Source organism: Lathamus discolor, chromosome 2, assembly GCF_037157495.1.
Source record: "Lathamus discolor isolate bLatDis1 chromosome 2, bLatDis1.hap1, whole genome shotgun sequence".
Taxonomy (NCBI): Eukaryota; Metazoa; Chordata; class Aves; order Psittaciformes; family Psittacidae; genus Lathamus; species Lathamus discolor.
Genome location: NC_088885.1, coordinates 153204018 through 153225020, shown reverse-complemented (window position 1 = coordinate 153225020; position 21003 = coordinate 153204018).

Sequence of the window (21003 nt, the reverse complement as noted above, 5' to 3'; positions counted from 1 at the left end):
AGAGAAGGCTGAGTGGAGACCTCAGAGCAGCCTTCCAGTATCTGAACAGTGGCCTATAAGGATGCTGGGGATGGACTCCTCATTAGGGCCTGTAGTGATAGGACAAGGGGTAACGGGTTAAAACTGAAACAGGGGAAGTTGAGATTGGATATAAGGAGGAAATTCTTTAAGGGTGGTGAGGCACTGGAATGGGTTGCCCAGGGAAGTTGTGCATGCTCCATTCCTGGCGGTGTTCAAGGCCAGGCTGGACAGAGCCTTGTTCGACACGATCCAGTGTTAGGTGTCCCTGCCCATGGCAGGGGGCTTGGAACTGCATGATCTTAAGGTCCGTTCCAACCCAAACCATTCTATATATGAATTCACACTGCAGGTCTTACCAGGATACGATTTAAATTGGTTTGTTAACAGTCTGGGAGAAAGGAACTGCATTCCAAACGCAGGGAAACTGCACCCATGCTCTTTTTACCCACCTTCAGGCAGGGTTTGTTGACTACATCTCAGTCTGTATTCCCGATTGATCTTGGATTATATTTCTGAATGAGTATTTCTGATTACAAATCATTTCAAACTGTCATTTTGCAGCTATTGCAAGTATGTGGGACATATAAAGTTAAGTACACAGTGCATTCTTCATGTAGAGTAGGTGAAAGACAGTGTAATTGCTAACTGATAAGTGTATTTAAACATCCTACTTGTGTACTTAACGCTGCTCAGAGCCTCCAACGTGTAACGCGTTGTAAATGCACACACCTCTCATGAAACAAGGTATAAACCCGAGTCTCACGCCCCTGCCTTGCACAGGTTTCATGCTGTGTGTGCGGAGCCTTTTCACAGCTGACAGGGTTTGAAGCAAAGTGTTGAGACATAAAAAATTTATGCACTGAGGCACTGAGTTATGCAGCCTCCTGTATATCATGTAGTACATGCATGGTTATGTATGCCAAATATTTGGAGAAAGTAAATGCAATTGCCCATAAGCTCCCCGAACAATGGGAATGCTGTAAGCTGTGGGTCTAGGGAAGCAGCTTGATCCTTGAGGAGTGCTGGAATACCATGGGGTAAAGAAGAACAGTAGAGATGTTAAGGAGCAGGCAAACTACTATGGCATTAGCATGGCTTGTGCATGTGCGTGCGAAGAAAAAGCAGCGTTTGAATTCATTTGTTAGGATTTCCCTTCTCCCTCTGGAGCAGGGGGAAACAGTAGCTCCATGTGTGTGAAATAACATGTCATCCCCCATTCGCCCCTACCTCTGCTGATGGACAAGTGGCCTTTATTTTAACACACTGCTCCATAGCAGCCACATCCAGCATCCCCCTGCTCCTGCTCCAACTCCTCCAGCCCTGCTACTGCTGCAGCATGTGCCTTGTAAGGACTCAGCCGTCCCTCTGTGCTCTCCTGAACGCTCATCCGTCCTCCCTGCTGCATCCCCATTGACACTGCTGGGGCTTGTGGGGCAAAAACACTGACCTGCATGGTGGTGGTGACACAACACACACATGGTGCCATATATTTAACTAGGTTGGGAAAGACCTTTAAGCTCATCCAGTCCACCCATTACCCCAGCACTGCCAAGGCCACCACTAACCCATGTCACCCAGGGCCTCACCTACATGGTGTGTGAATGCTTCCATGGACGGTGACTCCAGCACTGCCCTAGGCAGCCTGTTCCAATGCCTGAGCACTCTCTCTGTTAAGGCATTTTTCCTAATATCCAATCTAAACCTCCCCTGGCATAGTTTGGGGTCGTTTCCTCTTGTCCTATCACTTGTTACTTGGGAGACAAACCCCACTTCACTCCATCCCCCTGTCAGGCAGTTGTAGGCAGCAATAATGTCCCCCCTGAGCCTTCTCTTCTCCAGACTAACTCCTCTCCAGGTCCCTCAGCCGTTCCCCACCCCACTTGTGCTCCAGGCCCCGCACCAGCTCCGCTGCCCTCCTCCGGCCGCGCTCCAGCACCTCAATGCCCCTCTCGTAGCGAGGGGCCCCGAGCCGAACACAGCGCTCGAGGGGCACCCGCGCCACCGCCCAGGGCAACGGGAGCCCCTCACACACACCGCGCGCTTCACGCACCGGACGCGCTACGCACACCACGCGCCCCGCGCACCCTGCGCGCTCATTGGCCACGGGGGGAGGAGGCCCCGCCCCCCCCGGCTGCGCGTGCGTGCGTGCGTGCGTAACCGGGGAGAAAGCGCGGGGGAGGGGAGGGGGCAAAGAGGGGGGATGAGGGGGTAGGGGCGGGGATTGGTTGCCATGGGAGTGACGTCAAAGTGTGCCGGGGACGGGGAGCGGAGACACGGGAAAGGTCAAAGTAAAGGCGAAGGAGGAGACGCGGCCCCGCGGGCCGGGCGGCACCACAGCACCGCACCGCACCGCACCGCACAGCACAGCCGGCCTGGGGCCGGGCGGCTCCGCGGCACCCGGCGGTGGAGGGAGGGCGGCGGCCGCCGGCGGGGGGCTGCGGACGGGCCGGGTGAGGTAACCCCACCTCCGGTGCTCCCCCGCCGCCTCCCCTCGCAGGTACGGGGAGCTCCGCTGTGGGGCCGCGCTGGGGCGGGGGGCGCGGGCCGCGGCCTCGGGTGGGGAGGGGACCAGGGCCGAGCCGGCGGCGGTGGGGCGGGAGGGTTGGGGGCCTGCAGCCCCCGTCGGGGGCTGGGGCTGAGCGTGGGGACCCCGCGGGGAGCTCCGCGCCCTTCACCGCGCCCTCCGTTCCGGGGGTCGCTTTCCCACCTCACAGCCCTTGGGGGCTGCTTTCCCCGTCCGCTCCTTCGGCCCCGCTGGTGGGAGCAGAACTTGGGCGCTTTTCTTGCTGCTTATTTTTAGGGGGAGGATAAGGGGGGTCTGTGGGGAGCTCTGCCCCCGCCCCGGCCCCAGCTTCGCGTAACTTGTCTGCCCGGTTGACTTTTTTCCTCCCTGCACTTTGCCCTTGCCCGGTGGTCTCTGCATGAGGGAGCAGAACTATTCGGGGACTGGGTTTTGTCTCTCTAGTTAGCTGGATTACAAACAAGGCATGTCACTTATTATATCTATATAGATAGATAGATAGATATGCCTTTTTTTCCTTCCAGCAGCCCAGTGCTGAAGCAAGATCCTGAGCTAGCGCAGAACAAGGCCCTTGGGCTTGATATTTTTTAGCAAGCCCTGGAGGGAAGCTGCTGTTTAGCATGTGGAGTTTGAATGCCACAGGCTGTCTGTTGTCTCTTCATGCTCAAAGAATAATTCAGAGGAGCAGCGGTGACTCATTAATAGAAAGTATTAGTTGCATGAAGGCAAACCCAGGTGAAGTTTCTTACTTCACCACAGACCTACTCTGTGACCTTGGCTCAGTCCTTCTGCATCAGCCCTCTGTTTAGTTGTGAATCAGGAACAGTGGTGCTTTCCAAAAACCATCCTGTGAATAAACATACTAATGGCTGTGAAATGCTTATCTGCTGTAGTAATAACAGGTAGATAGAGAGATGATTTTTACTATAGGAGGATGGAGGCTCTAGCCAGGATGCATGTGTTTTGCTTGCAGAATTTCCCAGTAGTTGCTGCACTTTGGAAACAGGCACTTGCTTAAAAGGATGTTTAATAACCTGTGATATTGCGTGATCTGCACTGTGATCATCTCACTCTTCATAAATTTATGGAGAGTGTGTGCTAATATGCTTTCAGGGAGCTGCCATTTCACCCTTCAAATAGTTCGCGTGTGCTTTTTTCCTTCTGTTTGCCTAGAACAAAGCTGGTGTCCTCTTCCACAGCTGAGGAAACCTTATGAATCCCTAATGTGGCTGATTATCTCTGATAGTTGGCATCTCTGAACTAGACACAGTGTTTGGTAGGGAACTGCAAGAGAGAGAGGAATTCTGATGTACTTGCTGTGATGAAGAAATTAGTTCTGGCACTGGTTTGTAGCTTACTGCGATAGTGTTGAGTGGTACTTGCCAGGGTTGGGTGGTTGTGTTAACTCCAAGCTGTCTCAGAGTGCCTCTGTATTTGCACAGAAAAGCTCAAGGGAGTGACAGTGAGTTCATTACACGTGTAATGAAAGGAGAAACTGAGTGGTTCAGGTTTAGGAACAGTATTTTCCCTCACACTTTAATGCTCTTTGTAGAAAATCAAATGCCTTAAGTATGCCATAAATAAAAGCTTCAATCCATGAACCCCAAAACTGTGCGGGAGTTGAGGTTCACACACTGCTCAGAAGCAGTGTGCAGCCACTGCAGGAAGGGGTGAGAGCAGCCAAGGATAGAGCTGGGAGTTGCTGTGAATACTGACTTGAGTAAGCTTTACCTCTTTACAGTTTTACTTTTTACTAACTTTGCAGCTAGATTGTCTTCTTTTTATCAGTCTGTTGTAGATGGATACAGCAGGAAGCAGCACTGTTTGACTGGTATCTTAGGGGGTTTTTGAAAGTAATTTGAGCTATAGTTTCTCACTGCTCTGCTCAAGTTAATATGAAACTTCCATAATAGAGTTTTAACATTCAATAGGAAAGCTTTTATGTGTTGAGAGAGGAGGTGCACACAACACAGTTTTGGGTTGTTTAGTTTGCTTTTCTTTTTTCTTAACAAAAACTGAAAGCTGTTCTGGTAGAATGGCAATTCATTGTTAATTCATAATATGTAGGTGCCCTGGAAAAATCAAATACCCAGTTTCAGAGCTACCCTTAGGCATCCTTAATTTATGCAAGCAGGGCTCGCTGAGTAACTACTGTAAGTCTCATTGACCTTACTAGCTTTGCCGAGGTCATATTTTAAAACAGAGAAGTTGTGCTTGAACTTTATTTTCAGTATTAGGAGCAAGTACTTGTGTACAAAACTACTTGCTTTTTCCAGCTCTTCATTACATTTTTGGTTAGATTATTGTTTATAAGTGCTACAGTAAATCTGGTGTGTTCTTGTATTTTTCATTTCTCTCATCTTGCTATTAGGGAGAAAAACAAGTTTTTTAATGCAAGTTCTTCTTTAAGATGTTGGTAAAACAAACTGTGAGGTTTTATGAACAGGAAGAAAGGCCAGTTCTAGGATCAGAGAAACTTGGCCAGCGCCACCCGAACGTATCCGAGTGACATCAGCATTTTCCTGAGCCGTTTCTGCTGTTCACTTCTGTTGGTTCCCAGCAGTGCCTCATGTCTTATGTAAGCTCACACTGTACATCCTGTCCTGCTGTTCCCGTGCATGAGAACTCACTGGCGTTATCTTACTGTAGGCTTTGAGTGCTGAATAGTTACTGGCTGCTCCTTGTCTCAAATGTCTACATGCGAATTTCTCATGAACATGCCGAAGGGATCTGTGCCAGGAGCGTAACGCTGTCCTCCTAGAAGACATCAGAGGAATAACTTGGAGTGAGACACAGCTCATCCCCCTGCCCATTGGTAATGGGAATTGTAACCACTGTGGGGTAGTGTGGCTCTGGAGATAATCGTGAGAGAGAGGTTTTGCTGGGCAGAAGCCTCGATCTGTATCATACATACATGGACTGCTAATGCAGTTTTGACGGCTGGTGATAAACTCAAAGGACTAAAGTTTCAATAGAAGCTTCAGTAATACTAAGACTGCAAAATAAAGGCTTTTATGTACTGTTACTGTCTTCCTGTTGTTACTAGGTCTTTGAGAAGAATTGTGCCTTCAGATACTGATGCTATAAACTTGTTCTTGTTGTTAGCATTTAGTCATGCATAATGAAGATGCTGTCACTTGCTGGGTGAAATTAAAGCAAACCCTCCATTATCAGCTCTCAAAACCAAACATTCCTTTTGTTTTCCTTGCCTGCTAAATCTAACTGAAACTTGCTGGCAGAGGGTCCTGCAGTAACATAATGTTTATAGTTTAATTCTAAGTAAATCGGGCAGCTTCTTTGAACAGTATCTAATATGTCAGCTTGACATAATAAAGTGTTTGTTAAATACACTCTAGGCTCTTTCGTTAGTGCTGTAGCAGTGTGAGGGAGCCACATGCCTGCTTACCTGTCTTGGAGAATGTGGTTGTCCTTGTGTGGCCCCTTGGCTTGTTTTGAACAGACAAAGTTTCCATGTGAGCGCTGATGTAGTGCAGTCATGTCCAGGGTGTACAGCTCTGCAAGTTCAAGATTCCATTACATTCTATTTTATTGCTTTCCAGATACTTACGTGAAGGTCCAAATCCATGTTGTTGTTATTCAATAGCCTTTTCAGTAGATAAAATGTATGCAGAAGGGAGGAAGGGTTGACGTGCAGGAGAAGCAAACCTGGAGGGGAGTGCTTATGTGGCCTATGAAAGTAATGAAATCTTCCCTGTGACTTTCCACAAGTGATCTGTCCCATACTGCATGGAACAATTTCTCATTGTGATGGAGAAACAAGAGCAATATAAGACTTGACAAGGAGACTGGTTATCTGAAAAGGAGCAGGTGCAGTGCTTTGACACTTGAAAGCTAAACGAATTCCTGTAAGTGAGCCCTTCTTGCAGAGTTTAAGGGTATTTATTGGCAGAACATCTAAGAGGGACTTGAGTTTTCAGGGAATTGAATTATCACTATTGCTTTTATCATACAAATCTGGGAATGCATGGGGTTTTTCTAGTGCTTTTGTTATTTTTGGAGGATATGCAAATCTCTTTTAAAACCATACGCAGGAAAATGGACAGCAGTGCTGTGGTACGCATTTCAGAGACTTGTAGCAGCTGTAAGTAAACATCATAAAAATAAGAAATTACTTCAAAAGCAAGAGTAAACCTGGTAAAATAAATACATAAAACTTCAGAAGCACCTGCCTGTGTAGCACATTTGATTCCATTGCAGTCTGTTTTATTGCTTTACACATACTTACGTGAAGGTCTAGATACACATTGTCATTATTCAATAGCCTTTTCAGTAGATGTAGGCAAGTAAAATGTAGCCCGGATGCTTAAATCTGCTAAAATATTTATAAGCAAGTTGGCTCTTGGAAAAAGTTTCCCACAGGATGCAGTGGGTGTCAGGTCTAAAGGTCAGTGGCAGACAAAGTGAAGTGGAGGCTCTTTGGGATTTATTTTTCTACTTTTTCAGACAAGCCCTCCTTATGTCAAGAACTATGAAATCTTTCTTTGTTATTTCCTAAATTTCCCAATGTTAACAGGCATTTGCAGGTTTGTGGTTTGTTTGGAGTTAAGTGTCTTGTTGAAAGCTGAATTTCTCTTTCTTTAGGGGGGGGGAAATGAGTACAGTTAATATATTCATGAACTCTTGTAGCACGGAAGTTTCTGGTGTAGGTCAAAAAAGCCAGATGGAGTTTCAAGCGACTGTCATGTACAACTTAGGAAACGAACGTTCCTGATACTAATAAAAGGGCCAGATTGGAAGTACATAATTAATCCCAGTGTCCTTTTCAACACGTGATAAGATTTGGCTGTAGCAGTTAATGGAGACAACTGTCAAGTTCTGTGAAGCAGTGGATTGTTTGCCTAAAATAAAAATACCTGAGTGCTTACTCCTCTGTGTATGTGATGGTGATGAGTGCTCATGCTGCAGTTCAAATGGAAAAAAGAGCGTGAGTAGTGGCTGAGTTAGCCTTGAATAGATTTCCTGTCTTCAATATGTATGTAAAGATATAAATATTTAATAAGTATAATATATCTGCATACATATTTTATGTATATAAATGCACTTAAAGAAATAAGTGTATAGCGGTTTTTAAGTGTTGCACTGCAAAACCTTCTCTCTGTTGGAGTTGATTTGAAATGCAATGACTGGGGAGCCCCAGGAAACTATCTTGCAATTAAGTTTATTCGCTGTATGTATCAGTGACCTGGAAATAGTGTGCAGGAAGGTGCTAAAATAAAGCTTCTGTGATGGCACAGAGTCTGTGTCAGAGACAGACAGGAGGAGGCATGGGCAGATGGCAGTCAGTACAAAACAGGTGAATAATCAGATTGAGCAGAAGCTGAATAGGCTGTGCAAGTGAGTGTGCTGTTTGCATGCTGCTTTGTTTCTGGGTTAAAGTGGTGGGGAGTTTTCCTGCTGTGATCTAGGAAACAGAGGGGTAGAAAACCTGTAGCTGGAAGCATGTATCATGGTGAAAGCATTGTCAGAAGGAACTTCTGGGATGAGTCGAAAGGTCGGTGCTTTCAGAACTGTGCACTGGAAATGTTAAAAACCTCTTCAGCTTTGTAGACTTCACCTGCAAGTTTATTCAGCTCATGCATAACATGGAATAATACTGTAAAATGACCTAGAATCATAGTGCCTGGGGAGTACAGATACGTGGTGTGACCATAGATATTTTTTTCACAAGGCGTATTTGTGATGATCTGTTAATCTTGCATACTTTATGTAGTTTGTTGGAAAACATTTGGTAGCTGTCTGGCCTAGCTGTTCCTGCCCTGGCTCAGTCATTGTTTCCAGGTTGTTGCTTGGAGGCACTGTAGGAGTGATGAAGGTAAAGAAAGAACAAAGGGATGGTTGTGCTGATGAGTGACCTTTGTCAATACAATAGCAATCCCAGTCTTTCCTGTTTGTATTTAGTTCAAAATGTTCCTGCCGTTTCCTCTTTTAGCAAGTTCCATAGGTTAAACCAGCAGTGAACTGATCTAACTGGAGAATGCCCTACTCTCTAATAAAGAGGCATTGCTTTGTCTGGGCTGGCACCTAAGGAGAAGCAGCACAACCCACCTTGCAGTTTAAAGTGTATTTAGCATACGTAAGCTTTCTGGTCTTGAAATTACCCTTTAGTAATGTATCAGCTTCCTCCTTATACACTGTCTTCTTAGGATGCCTCAGTCTGAGACCACCAGGAAGGAGTTTTAACAGCACAAGAAGGCTGAGGGAACTTGGTAGATATTTCTGCAGAAATGAAGGTTAGAAAGATAAGGAAAAAAATACTAAAATATTCACAAGTGCCCTAGATAAGATTATTTCATGTCTGAGGACGTGTTGAATCCTGTGGGAATGAGGAAGTTAAGCTACTAAAAAGTTGGATTGAATTCTTATGTTTCACACTGAATCAACACAATATTAGGTATCAAAGTGGTATTAGTGGAATTTGTAAGAATGTGAGCAGTTTATGTAAAGAACATAGGAATAAAGTAAGTTAGTCCAAAACAAATCTTCTGCTGTGTCAGAGCCGAGTGCAGAATGAACATTGGAGGCTTAACATGAGTGTAATAAATCAAAATGCCAGATGGGCCTCAGAGGACTTCCTTCATTCACTTCATTGTTTTCTCTGCAGATACAGCATGGTTCAGCCAAGTGCAGGATTGTCATTCTTCTGATGTTCAGAGTGTTTCAGAGTGTTCTTGAAGACCAAGCTCTTGCCTGTATATTAACTTAAACTGCCAACTTCATCGTTCAGTGTATGGTGCACTGAGTACTTTCACATGCAGAGATAACAGGGTGTGTTGGCAGTTTTGGGTGAGTGGTATGTTATGTGCTTATGTAGGTTATGGTAGCCTGCAGCAAAGGCTGAAATCTGTACCTTTTGGAAGGTGCCATTTCCCAAAGCTGATGCTTGGCAACAGAAGATGCCCTCCTGACCCTCTGCAGCTTGGCAGAAAATGCGCCATAGTGCCTGAGCTTCCTAAGTGTGTATCCCAGAGTACAGACTGCTTGGGGCTGCTGGCACAGAGTAGCTTCTCTTTTTTAACCTTTTTAATCTCCTTTCCCTGTGTGCTCAGTACCAGGTGAACAGAAGAATAGATGGCAGAGTTATTTGATAAGGTAGATATTAGAAAGAAAAAGGTAAAAGTAGAACGGATTGGAAACTCTGTTCTTGTTTAAGCAAATGGTGACCTGATAAGCTGCTGTTACCTGGAATTTCTAAGGAAGGGCTCAGCTGTCAGACCTGGAGATTCGGTACTCACAGCAGTACTCTGGCATCAGTGTTAGCTTTCATTTCGCATTTAAACCTAAAATTGCTGTGAGTTTTCTATCACATCCTCCTTTCTTTTGCACCCTGACTGGGGCATGAAAGCTGTATGTTGTTTGTGGCATCCATGCTCATTCTGCTGGCTGACTGGCCTGTATTTGATAGGCATCATTATTTTAACATTCATTCTTACAACATACTTTGTGTATCTTGTAACTGTAATGTAACTTTTGATGTAATGTGTATTGTTAACCTGATGTCTTCTGAGAGTATCTGTAGCTTTTTATAGAGACCATGTGATATACTATTAGCATGTTGATAAAATTTATGTGATCAGATTATATATGGATTGTGCTTATAATTTCTCACCATTGCCCCTCAACCTACTTCATTTGGAGTTTTGCTTGAATTATTCAGTGAACTTAACCAGTAAAATATGAACTTGAGCAATCAATATTGCACTTGCTTCTGGAAGGATTTGTGAACACATTTTTGTCCATCAAATTGGGCTAAGACAAGAAATACTACAGCTAAGTTCTAATATTACTTTGGCAGGTGTGTACTTTGTCCTCGTAAGACAAAGGCAGGGTTTTCAAGAATGCTTTTCTTGATGCTGGTTCTCTGAGCTTAACTCTCTGATCTCCCTGGAGGTCAAGGACATCTTTGTTTTCACATAGCTCTTTGCTGTGGGATAACCAAACTGTCTGCTGACAAGATCAGGCACTTTGAGGTCACTGGAACATGGGGAATGTTCTGGTATCAGGGAAGTTAGTTCTTCTGCAGCCTGTCCCTTATCTGTCCCGAATATATCAAGGGAGTATTTCAAGGAAATATCAAGCAAAGATAAGGTGACTTCTAGAGCTTTGTGAAGATTGCTATGCTGTATCTCTAGCCTCTGTAGCAGACTGTAATGCTAAGCAGAGCTTGCCATGTTCAAAACTTGAATCATCTGTGATACAGGACATTCTTTAACAGGAAAATGTGTTATTTTCCTTGCTTAAAAAGCACATCTGTCTATTTTGACTCTTCCTTCTGATACTTTTAATATTATTAATTACTAAATAAATGTAGTAGTTGATATCCTTAGATATTATGTGTTTAGGCATGATTGTCATTGCGTTTTTCATCTTACTTCAGCCTGTGTGACTGCTGTGAGTTCAAAAGCCCCATCAAAACATTACAGTGAGTTGTTTCACTTGAATATGGTGACTACATGACTTGTCTGATAAACACACCGCTTGGATCAGGAACTGCTAAGCTGGTGGTTCAGTGGAAAGTCAGTTTATGCCAAATACTAACTAGAAGCAGTAAAATCTTAGGAAGGTGAAATGAATCTGTGTAGTTAAACATACCTTGGTTCTAGCAAACTGATTGAACCTGTGATTCTGTATGTTAACATGAAGTTGCATGCTACAGTATCAGGGAGAAGTACTGGTTTACTTGTTCTTTCTTACACAACACAAATTGCAGTGTGAAATTTCTTACTGTTGTAGTTAATGATACCTGAATTCTTGCTTATATGTAAATTAAGAAACAAAGACCTGTATTTACACAGCTTGAGTTGCTGTTATGTCTAGTATTACATTTACATTGCTCCTAAGAATACCAGGCAGCCTAAGAAAACCAAACCTCTGCTGCAGTTAGCAAAGGCTGCTAATTATAAGGAAGAAGTCCTTTACAATGAGGGTGGTGAGGCACTGCAACAGGCTGCCCAAAGAAGTAGGAAATGCTCCATCACTGGCAGTGTTTAAGGCCAGGTTGGACAGAGCCTTGGGTGACATGGTCTAGTGTGAGGTGTCCCTGCCCATGGCAGTGGGGTTGGAACTGGATGATCATAAGGTCCTTTCCAACCCAAACCATTCTCTGATTCTATGAAAAGGGGAATGTTTTGCTAAATCACCTGCTTTAAGTGAAAAAGTGAATGCTGGTTTTCTGCCAATTTACTGGTGCGCTACAAATCTGTTAATCCAAAATTTTCCATAATAGTTCAGACTGTTTATAATACGCTGTTAACTGGAACTTGTGGCTGTCAGCTTCAGTTACTGCTTCACCCCTGTAGAGTCAAGTTATTTTAGCTATCTGGTTAATCTTTGTGCTTTCAGGTCACTGGAGACTGCAGTGTACAGGTTACTGAGAACTCTGAGGTTTCCTGCCTTTTAAGCTACTGCTTTAAGTTGGAGAATATAGTTTGAACATTTTTACTTTTCAATAGTATTGTAGTAAAGTTGGAAGTTGAGAGATTAAATGTGAGATTTCATTTGCATACACAGCTTGATGGATATTGCCAACTATGATCTGCTCTTGCGTTTATATGGAGCCTAAGGCAGATGAGCCTGTGGCAGCTGACACTTTGTGGCTTTGTGGAAGAGAGCTGAGTTTTGGTCTGTTGTTGGTGTTTGAGTTTATTTTAAACAGTGGCTGGAAGCCTGTATCTGCAGCATTTCCTGCAGTGGACCTTCACAGGTCCCATTGTACAGGTTAACTTTTAACTACTTTCACAGAGCATTTGTTCTAGGAAGGTGATGCCTGATGCTTATTACCCCAGTATCAGTAACATTTTGATTCTTTACATTCAAAGATGATTACAAACTGCACATGAAATTGAGCATTTCTTTAATAGAATTGATTCCTTAGAGGAATTTCTTGCCATTTTTACAGCATTTTTGTTGTGCTGATGTGGCTCCCGCTGACCTCTGAGATCCAACAGATCTGCAAAACTGAGCATTTGCAATTGGTCACTCAGATGATGAGTAGAAGTAATGGGTGGATGTAAAAAGTGCTTTCAGTGGCTTGTTTCACACTTGCAGGGGAACAGTGTAGAGGAGGTTGAGGACTCAAATTGTAAATCAACTAATCTCCAAACACATTGAGAGTTTCCCTCAGTTACCTGTCCTGGTTTCTTTGGCTTCTGCAAAAGAAGTTGAAGCAGGTGATGGCTGTGAATGACACCTTTCAGTTTGTTCAAGAGGTGAAATAAGTGTTAAGGACTGTAACATCCTGGTTCAGACCTCTTTAGGGGAGCAAGATCTGGTTTATGAAGTGAGCACGGCAGGATTCCTATGAAGAGCCATGTGTTTGCTTATGTTTTATTTTTGTAGACATTATATTTCATATGTAAATACATTGAAATGAGGTGGGCAGCTGTAATTTGTGTGTTTGGCTAATTTGTTTTGAGGAGATTGTCTTTAATGAGATTTTATTTTGGGCTCTCATAAAGCTCACTTTACAATCCTGATAAAATCAAATTTGCAATGCAGAAACTCCAAACTTAATGATGGTTTTGTGTGGGAGCTTGGCTTGCATCACTCATGCAAACTGCTCTGCAGAGCTGTACCCTTGACCTAAAGAAGTTACTAACGCTCATGTGTTAGTAGGCAGCCAGCCACCAAAGCAGGCTTGAACCACATCCTTGGTTAGAGGTTTTCACAAGTATTTGTCAGGAATATCAGTATTCAGACATGTCTTATACTGGCAAAGTCTTCAGAGGAGGTTTTGCCTGAGGTGCTTTTGATGCTTCTGACTACTCAGAACATTTTAGTTGACTCCTGCATTGTTCTTGTTTGTCTTTGCCTCTCCCAGGTCAGGATGCTGCCTGGACCACTCCGTAATGTCAGCATACCAGCAGGTGGAGCATTGGTAAGAGAATAGACTGTCGAGTCCCTCCAGCATTTAGGAATTACCATCTAAGTCCTGTTCACCTGATTGCCATGGAGGTGGGGTCTGCTAACTGTGTTTGGCATGGAAGTCTGAGGGAATTGCTCCATCTTAACATGCAGTGTTAACAAGAAATGCCAAAGGATAGCTTCAGACATGCAGTTGGTGTGAACCCTGCAGAGAGTGAAAGGCATCTTGGTGCTCCTCTGCTGGTTTATCCAAATGCCAGTTTCTTGCAAGGCATGGAAGTATTGAAGCTGATCCAGAATAAAGTTGATACTAGCTTTAAGGGAGCATGGTTGTGCCAAATTCCTTTTCTTTGCTGGTTCTTTACTGTGTCTTTGAGATACATAGCTTGCTTATGTTACTGTTTCCCACTCAAAGCATTGATACCAGAGGTCTTAAGTTTTGCTATCTTTTTCTTGGGGGGTGGTGGAGAAAGGTTCCTGTGTGGTTAAGCAATTCACCTATATTGGTTTAACACTATATAGCCACCAAAACAAGCAGCCCTGCCCTATACAACACCTTCTTCCTGAGTCCTAAGGATTGTAGTGCTATCCAGTGGCTGAGATCTGCTACCTGCTGTAGCAGAAAACTGATGTTTTTCTTTTCCAGGATTATTTTGCAGCTGATACACTGCCTGTCCAAATAACTGGCACCATGAACCATAGCATTATGAAATCCCTGTAACAATGGAGGAAGTTGGACTCCCTCAGCTGGAAGCCAGAAAGCACAGGACTGTACTTCTGCCTCAGTGCTCTTACCATGTTCAATGTAAACCATCCTGAAAGTACACTCTCAGTCAGGCTCTGTAGCGTGAGTATTCTCTTCATGTTGTTGGAATGGTTGTTGTGTAACAGCCTTCCTCCTTAAGATAATTACAAAGCAACCCTAAATTGCGCTGAGTGATGTTCTTATTGCACAGTTGTTTTCTATTTGAGGTGTGACAAAGATCTCAGCTACACATAACTGTTGCATTCATGCATTACTCTGTAGACATGCATAGGATTTAAGTGTTTAGGTTCTTCGCCTTAACATGCAGCTAATGAAAATTGTTTCAGATTAATTTTGGAGTAACTGTGTTAGGCTGGATAGGGACATTCTTTCCTGCTGAACATGCCAATCAACTTCCTTTGGATGAAACCAAATTCAAAGCTATGCTTCTGGACTTGGCTAATGTTTTTTGTTTAAGGCTGTTTAGACCATAGGTAGGACCAAAGCAAGTTCTGAAGTGAGATCATGTGGAACATATGTAGCTTGAATATTGTCTTCAGCACAAACTGTTTGCTTTGCTGATCTCCTCCTCTTGCAGTACAATACCTGCTAATGTGAGTGTAGGTTTTGTTGTTTAATTTTTATTTTAGATGCAAACATGGGCTAATAAACCAAAAGAAACACCAGTTAATGCAAGGAAGAGAGTTCATTTTAGCTACAAATCTTACTGATCAAGTGCCTCTTAATCTTGTTTTGAAGCTTGGTGACAGCATCAGATAACTGAAGATTCACAGGCCCAAAGAACCCAAAAAAGCAGGATTATAGTGTCAGCTAATGACCTAGGCTTCCCCTTCACCAAGCTCTTTCATCTGTTGCATTGAATAGGTGCTTCATCTCTGTAGCCTTAGGAGTGAGTTGTAGGAACCAGTCCTTCTCCTAAATTACTTGTTTGGTTATTGTAATTGCTTTAATTCTGATTATTCCTAGAGCTCAGCTTTTATAGTGCGCCTAAAGAAAAGTTTGATCACACTGTCCATCTTCTGTATTTAGTTTATTCTGATTTGAAAAGCAAGGTTTGATACTGGTAGGAAACAAAATGGAACTTAGCGAAGGACAAATAGCCATTTAATCTGTAGTGTTGTTAAACATGAGGCATCGTGTGTGCTGCTTGAGTGACATTCAGAATACTTCAGAATTGTCTTGGGGGAAATATTCTGGCTTTTTCAACTCTGAGTGAGCTTCTACAAGCAAACAGAGTGCCAATAGCTTTCACATTGCCTGTTCTTAAAGATGCAGCATAAAATGATCCTCTTGAAGGGGTGTTTTTCCTGATAGAACAGTGAGTAGTCTGCACAGGTGCCCATAGGATGGTGTTTGGCAGCACATTTAACTTCAGTAGGCTTAGGCAGGAGAGTTCTGGTTTCACTGTAGGTGTTTGGGCTTGGCTGAGGTTTTTTTAAGTATTTGGCAGCAGCTGATTAAAATAGTTTTAACATTAAATATTTGTGATTTCAGAACTTGCTGGAGCTGCCAGCACTGCAGTATATTGATAATACCTGGCTATTTATAGGAAAGTCTGCACTGATGTCATCTATGGATAATTCCTTTTCCAAAGACTTACTGACTTCATGTCTGAGGGTAGTTCTGTAAACAAGGCTGTAGGTGCTGGAAGCGTATCACAGGAATGATGAGATCATGGAGTTGCAAGGATAATGATCAGAAGAGACTTCTGGAAGTCTCTGGTCCAACCACTTGTTCAAAGCAGGGCTCTAAGTGGTGGGCTCAGCCATGGCTCTGTCCTATGAAGCCATGAGAACGGCCAAGGGCAGAGAATCCACTGCCTCTCTGGGAAGCCTCTTCTGGGCTTCACCAACCTCCTGGTAAGCAAGTTTATTATTGTGTCCAGCCTGCATTTTCTGTGCTGCCTTTTGTGGCCATTGCTCTGTCTTACCCCGTCAGCCAGTGCTGAGCGAGTTTGTCTTGACCCTCTTTAGAGGTCCCATCTTGTAGCTGTAAACAGGTCTTAGATGCTCTCTTTGCCAGATGAAGCAGGTGTGTCTCTCTTCGGTTTTCCCTGTGGGTGATGCCCTTGAGGCTCTTGACCACTATGGTAGCCCAGGGCTGGACCTTCCTTGATTCCTTAGCATCCTGTTGAAGTGAGGGTCCTCACATGAGCATTCAGCATCCCTTCCCTGTAGTCCTCGCTGCAGTTTGCCTTCTGCAGTGAGATGTTGGCTCCTGTTTCAGCTGCCTTCTGCCCCAGCACCCAGTCCCTTTGCAGCAGGGCATGCCCTTCCCAGCCCATGCTGATGCATGGGGCTCTTCTGCCTTGGGTGCAGAGCTCTGTGCTTTCTCCTCTTGAACCCAGTGAGTTTTCTTTGGCCCCATCCTCGGGTTTGTCCTGGTCTGTCTCTGTTGGTAGAACTGATGCATTCACAGTGTCAGCCTCCTTTTCTCTGCACTCTGCACTTTGCTATCACCTGTCTGTTTCTGAGGCTGCTCTCTGTGTTGTCTTCCTGGCTGCTGCTGAGTGTGTTCGGAGCCCTGTGCTGGCCCCCTGGGGTCCTAGATATGAGTCTAGTGGGGTTTGTGCTTGTCAGGAATCTTCTGTGAATGGCATGAGTGTTTTTCCAATTACTGTTAATTTCTGTGAGAGCACAGCAAAAGAAGACTAAGTGCGTTTGGGAGGGTCATAGAATGTTTGAGTTGGAAAGGACCAACCCAGTTGCAAACCCCTGCCATGGGCAGGGGTACCTCACACTAACCTATGTCGCCCAAGGCTCTGTGCAACCTGGCCTTCCTTGAACACTACCAGGGATGGAGCATTCACCACTTCTTTGGGCAACCTGTTCCAGTGCCTCACCACCCTCACAGTGAAGAACTTCTGCCTTATATCTAACCGGAACTTCCCCTATTTCAGTTTGAACCCATCACCCCTTGTACTATCACTGCAGTCCCTGATGAAGAGTCCCTCTCCAGCATAGTTGTAGGTCGCCTTCAGACACTGGAAGGCTGCTCTGAGGTCTCCACGCAGCCTCCAGCCAGGTGGTTGGTAAGCAAAACTTTTCAGAGTCACTATGAAAACCAAAGACTATTGTCATGATTTAGAGAGAAAATTCTTGCTAAACATCACTTCTGTTCTCCCTCCAAACACTTGAGTGGCTCCTCTTCTTATTGTAGTGCAGTAACTAAGCTCTAAATGTGACATTGCACAAGTAAGCAGCATGACTCATATTTGTCAAGATTCACTCCTGGTGTACTTGCAGACTAGGAAAGTCTATTTTAGTTCTTGTTGTGTTGTGAATTATTGAAGGAGGTGGCTTGATTCTAGAGGAGATGGTGTTTCAGAGAGAGGCTGTGGAAGTAGTAATTTTCTAAGTGTGCTTGTGAGATCCTGTGCAAGACAGACTAGAGAATACAGAGTAATGCTTTCCAAATGAGCTGTTTTGCCAGCACATTATGTCTGTTCCCAATTACTGTCAGTAAACCCTGAAAAGAACTTGATGAAATCTACATCTTAAATAGAGATAATCATGTTGAGAGTAGTTGAAAGGTGTTTTGTATCATGTTTTTCTATATTGTATGCCTTTTGTTTTGATTTTGAGATCCTTGATGCTGAAGTGGGTGCTGTGGCTGCATGCTGTGCTTGTGTGGACTGTTCCATTGTGGAAGCAGGCTGTGTGTGCGCACTTAAAAGAGTGGGTCTCTTGGGTATTATTGCGAAACAATTAACTTATTTTGCTTTGAACTTGAAGGACAAAGATGCAAAAACCAAGTTAGAAAGTACAGAAACTTGTAAAGCCAAGTGCCATGCGCTTATCTGATGTTTGCTTGGTGCTTGCTGGGCTGAGCTTATTTTCTTTCAAGTAAAGAGCAACGTTAGGATTGATACTGGTGTACAGCTCACGTCTCAGTCTGATATCCTTCAGGATTTAATTGCAATGGAGGAGCTGAACTCACTTTATAGACCAGGGGAAATGCTGTACTTTCCCCAAAGGCTGCAGTAACAATCTCCAGACTCTGCCTACCAAAAGGAAGTGGGAGAATGCCAGGATTTGTCAGGTTTGCAACTATACCATTTGCAATGATTGGAATACGTTCACACAGGACTACCCTGAAAATGGGAACATTTGGCTTCTGTTGCCTAAAGATCTCTTGGTGCCCTTAGCAGCTTCTCCAGCAATCCGGTAAGATGGTGCAGACTGAACTGTTGGACTGCTGAGGGTAGCAGCCTCCCCAGATCTGGCTTTGTTCAGTGAAGGGACTTTGCAGTATGAATCTCTCTTTGCAATACTCAACTCGTTTCCATCACAGTGTTACAGACAACTGTTGTTGGCAGCTGATATCACCAGAGAATTATAATTGCAAATGGGAGTAAGAAGTCATTAAGTGAAGGAGTGTGGTAAATTCATCACTGATGTGAGTCTGCTGCACCAGACTCAAGTGGTAGCCACGCAAAACCCAAAAGAAAACACAGCCTGGCCTAACAAATGACATATTGATGTGGCTTTTTGGGGTTTCATCTAATTAGTGAGGTTTTTCCGTTCATGCTTGGCCATAGTTGGGGCAGCAGGCATGGAAGGCCTCAACTTGCTACTGGAAATAGTAAATACTGAATTATTTGCATTTAGGTTGAGCTCTTCTAATACTACTCAAAGAACATCTACTAAATGTATTTTTTGTTTCAATTTCTTGTCAAGTGTTGGCGTTTGTTTTTGCCCTCCTGTGTCTGCCTTCCACTCTCGTTAAGAGATATCATAAGAGTCAAAACGTTGTTTGGGTTGGAAAGGACCTTAAGATCATCTACTTCCAACCTCCCTGCCATGGGCAAGGACACCTCACACTAGACCATGTCACCCAAGTCCTGTCCAACCTGGCCTTGACCACTGCCAGGAATGGAGCATTTACTGCTTCTCTGGGCAGCCTGTGTCAGTGCCTCAGCACCCTCACAGTAAAGAACTTCTTCCTTAGATCTAACCTGAACTTCCCCTGTTTCAGTTTGAACCCATCACCCCTTGTCCTGATCAGATCAGTTACTGTATTTTCAGTCGTGCAAACTCTGTGTTTTTCAGATTGGAGGATCTCCGGAATCTTATACTTAAAGATGCCTTTAGGAAGATGGAGCTCATTTTCTACAGACAGCTTGGTCATCTTGGACCAGAGATTCAGGTTACCTCAAAAGAAGAGAAGGCAAACTATGGACCCAACTTAGGAATTGGAAGGCTTTTCAGAATAGCAAGGAGACATATAGAGGTAGCCAAAAAATATTTACAGTAACTTGTTTTAATAGCTTGTAATTAAGTATCTCCAAAGGATATCTGATTATACAGATTCAGCAGGTATAAGATACAACTCATGATTGCTGTGCACAGTATAGTTCTAATTTCATAATTTCAGCTATTTACCTTTCTCTTTTGGTCCTTTTTACAAAACAGGAATTTTTGCTTGATTCATGGTAAAGATCTACACTGAAAGCAGATTTTATCTGGGGATAGTTTCTTGGAGATAGAATAAAACCACCATGAAGTGGTTTGGATTGGAAGGGACCTTAAAGCTCATTCAATTCTAGCCCCCTGCCACGAGCAGGAACACCTACTAGAGCAGGTTGCTCCAAGCCCCATCCAACCTGGCCTTGAACACTGCCAGGGATGGGGCAGCCACAATTGTCTGGGCACCCTGTGCCAGCTCCTCAGTACCCTCACAGGGAAGAATTTCTGCCTTATATCTAATCTAAATCTCCCTTCTTTCAGTTTAAAGCCATTCCCTCTTGTCATATCCCTATGTGCCCTTGTAAAAAGTCCCTCACCACATTTCTTGTAGGCCCTTTTAGGCACTGGAAGCTGCTCTGAGGTCTCCCCTTAAGGAGCCTTCTCTTCTCCAGGCTGAGCAAGCCCAATTCTCTCAGCCTATCTCCATAGCAGAGGTGCTCCAGTCCTCTGATCATTCAAGCAGGTGCACATCCCTCTTAGTTTGGAGGGCCCAGAGTTATATTAGATTCAATCTTTTGTGTTGCTATAGGATTCACAGCCTGGTTTAGAAACTCCTACCTCTTGCCACCAGCGTTGCTAGCTGTGCTGTGTATTTGTTAGTGATACAGAGAAGCAGAGTGTCCTTAACATACCGAGGAAATGCAGTGATAAAACCACTCATTTATGCTTCCTCCTCCATCATCATTCATTTGCATTATTAACTTCCAGTGCTGCAGGGTTGCAGTCAGGGTGTTTGAAGCTCACTACAACATAGAGTCAATATTCAAGGCAGTAACACAGATCTAAAATCACTGCATGACATAAGTGCTACTGGAGATAACATGGGTTGGATTACGTACAAGCTGTGAGATATGGTTCTTGAAATGTAACGTTGATTCAGGCACACTCTGCCCCACGGCAGATAGCATATTTTGTTCTTTGTGATCTCTGAGAAAGTGGAATAAAAGCACTTGTGCACTATAAGGGTAGTTAAAAATGTATAAAAATGGTGAGAGCTGAAGCACTTGATATTTCAGAGTTGGATGAATTTCTTGGAACGTTTAGTTTAGAAATAAACTGTCGAGAGAACAGAAGTTGTTCTCTGCTCCCCAGCCCGTGTCTTCCACCAAAGTAGAAGGGGTGGGGGGAAGGACCTCAGTACATCTGCTCTGGCTACTTAACTATAGTATCAAAGTGGAATTGTATACATAGTTTGGTGTAATTACGTTACTGTAAGGTAAAAAGGGGAAGAATCCATTAAAAACAAATGTCTGGATTTATATCAAGGTTTTTATACTGAGGAGGAGTTTGGGGGAGGGAGAAAAGAGCAGAGTGAGAGCACATCAATTCATGTAGCATCAGTCTTT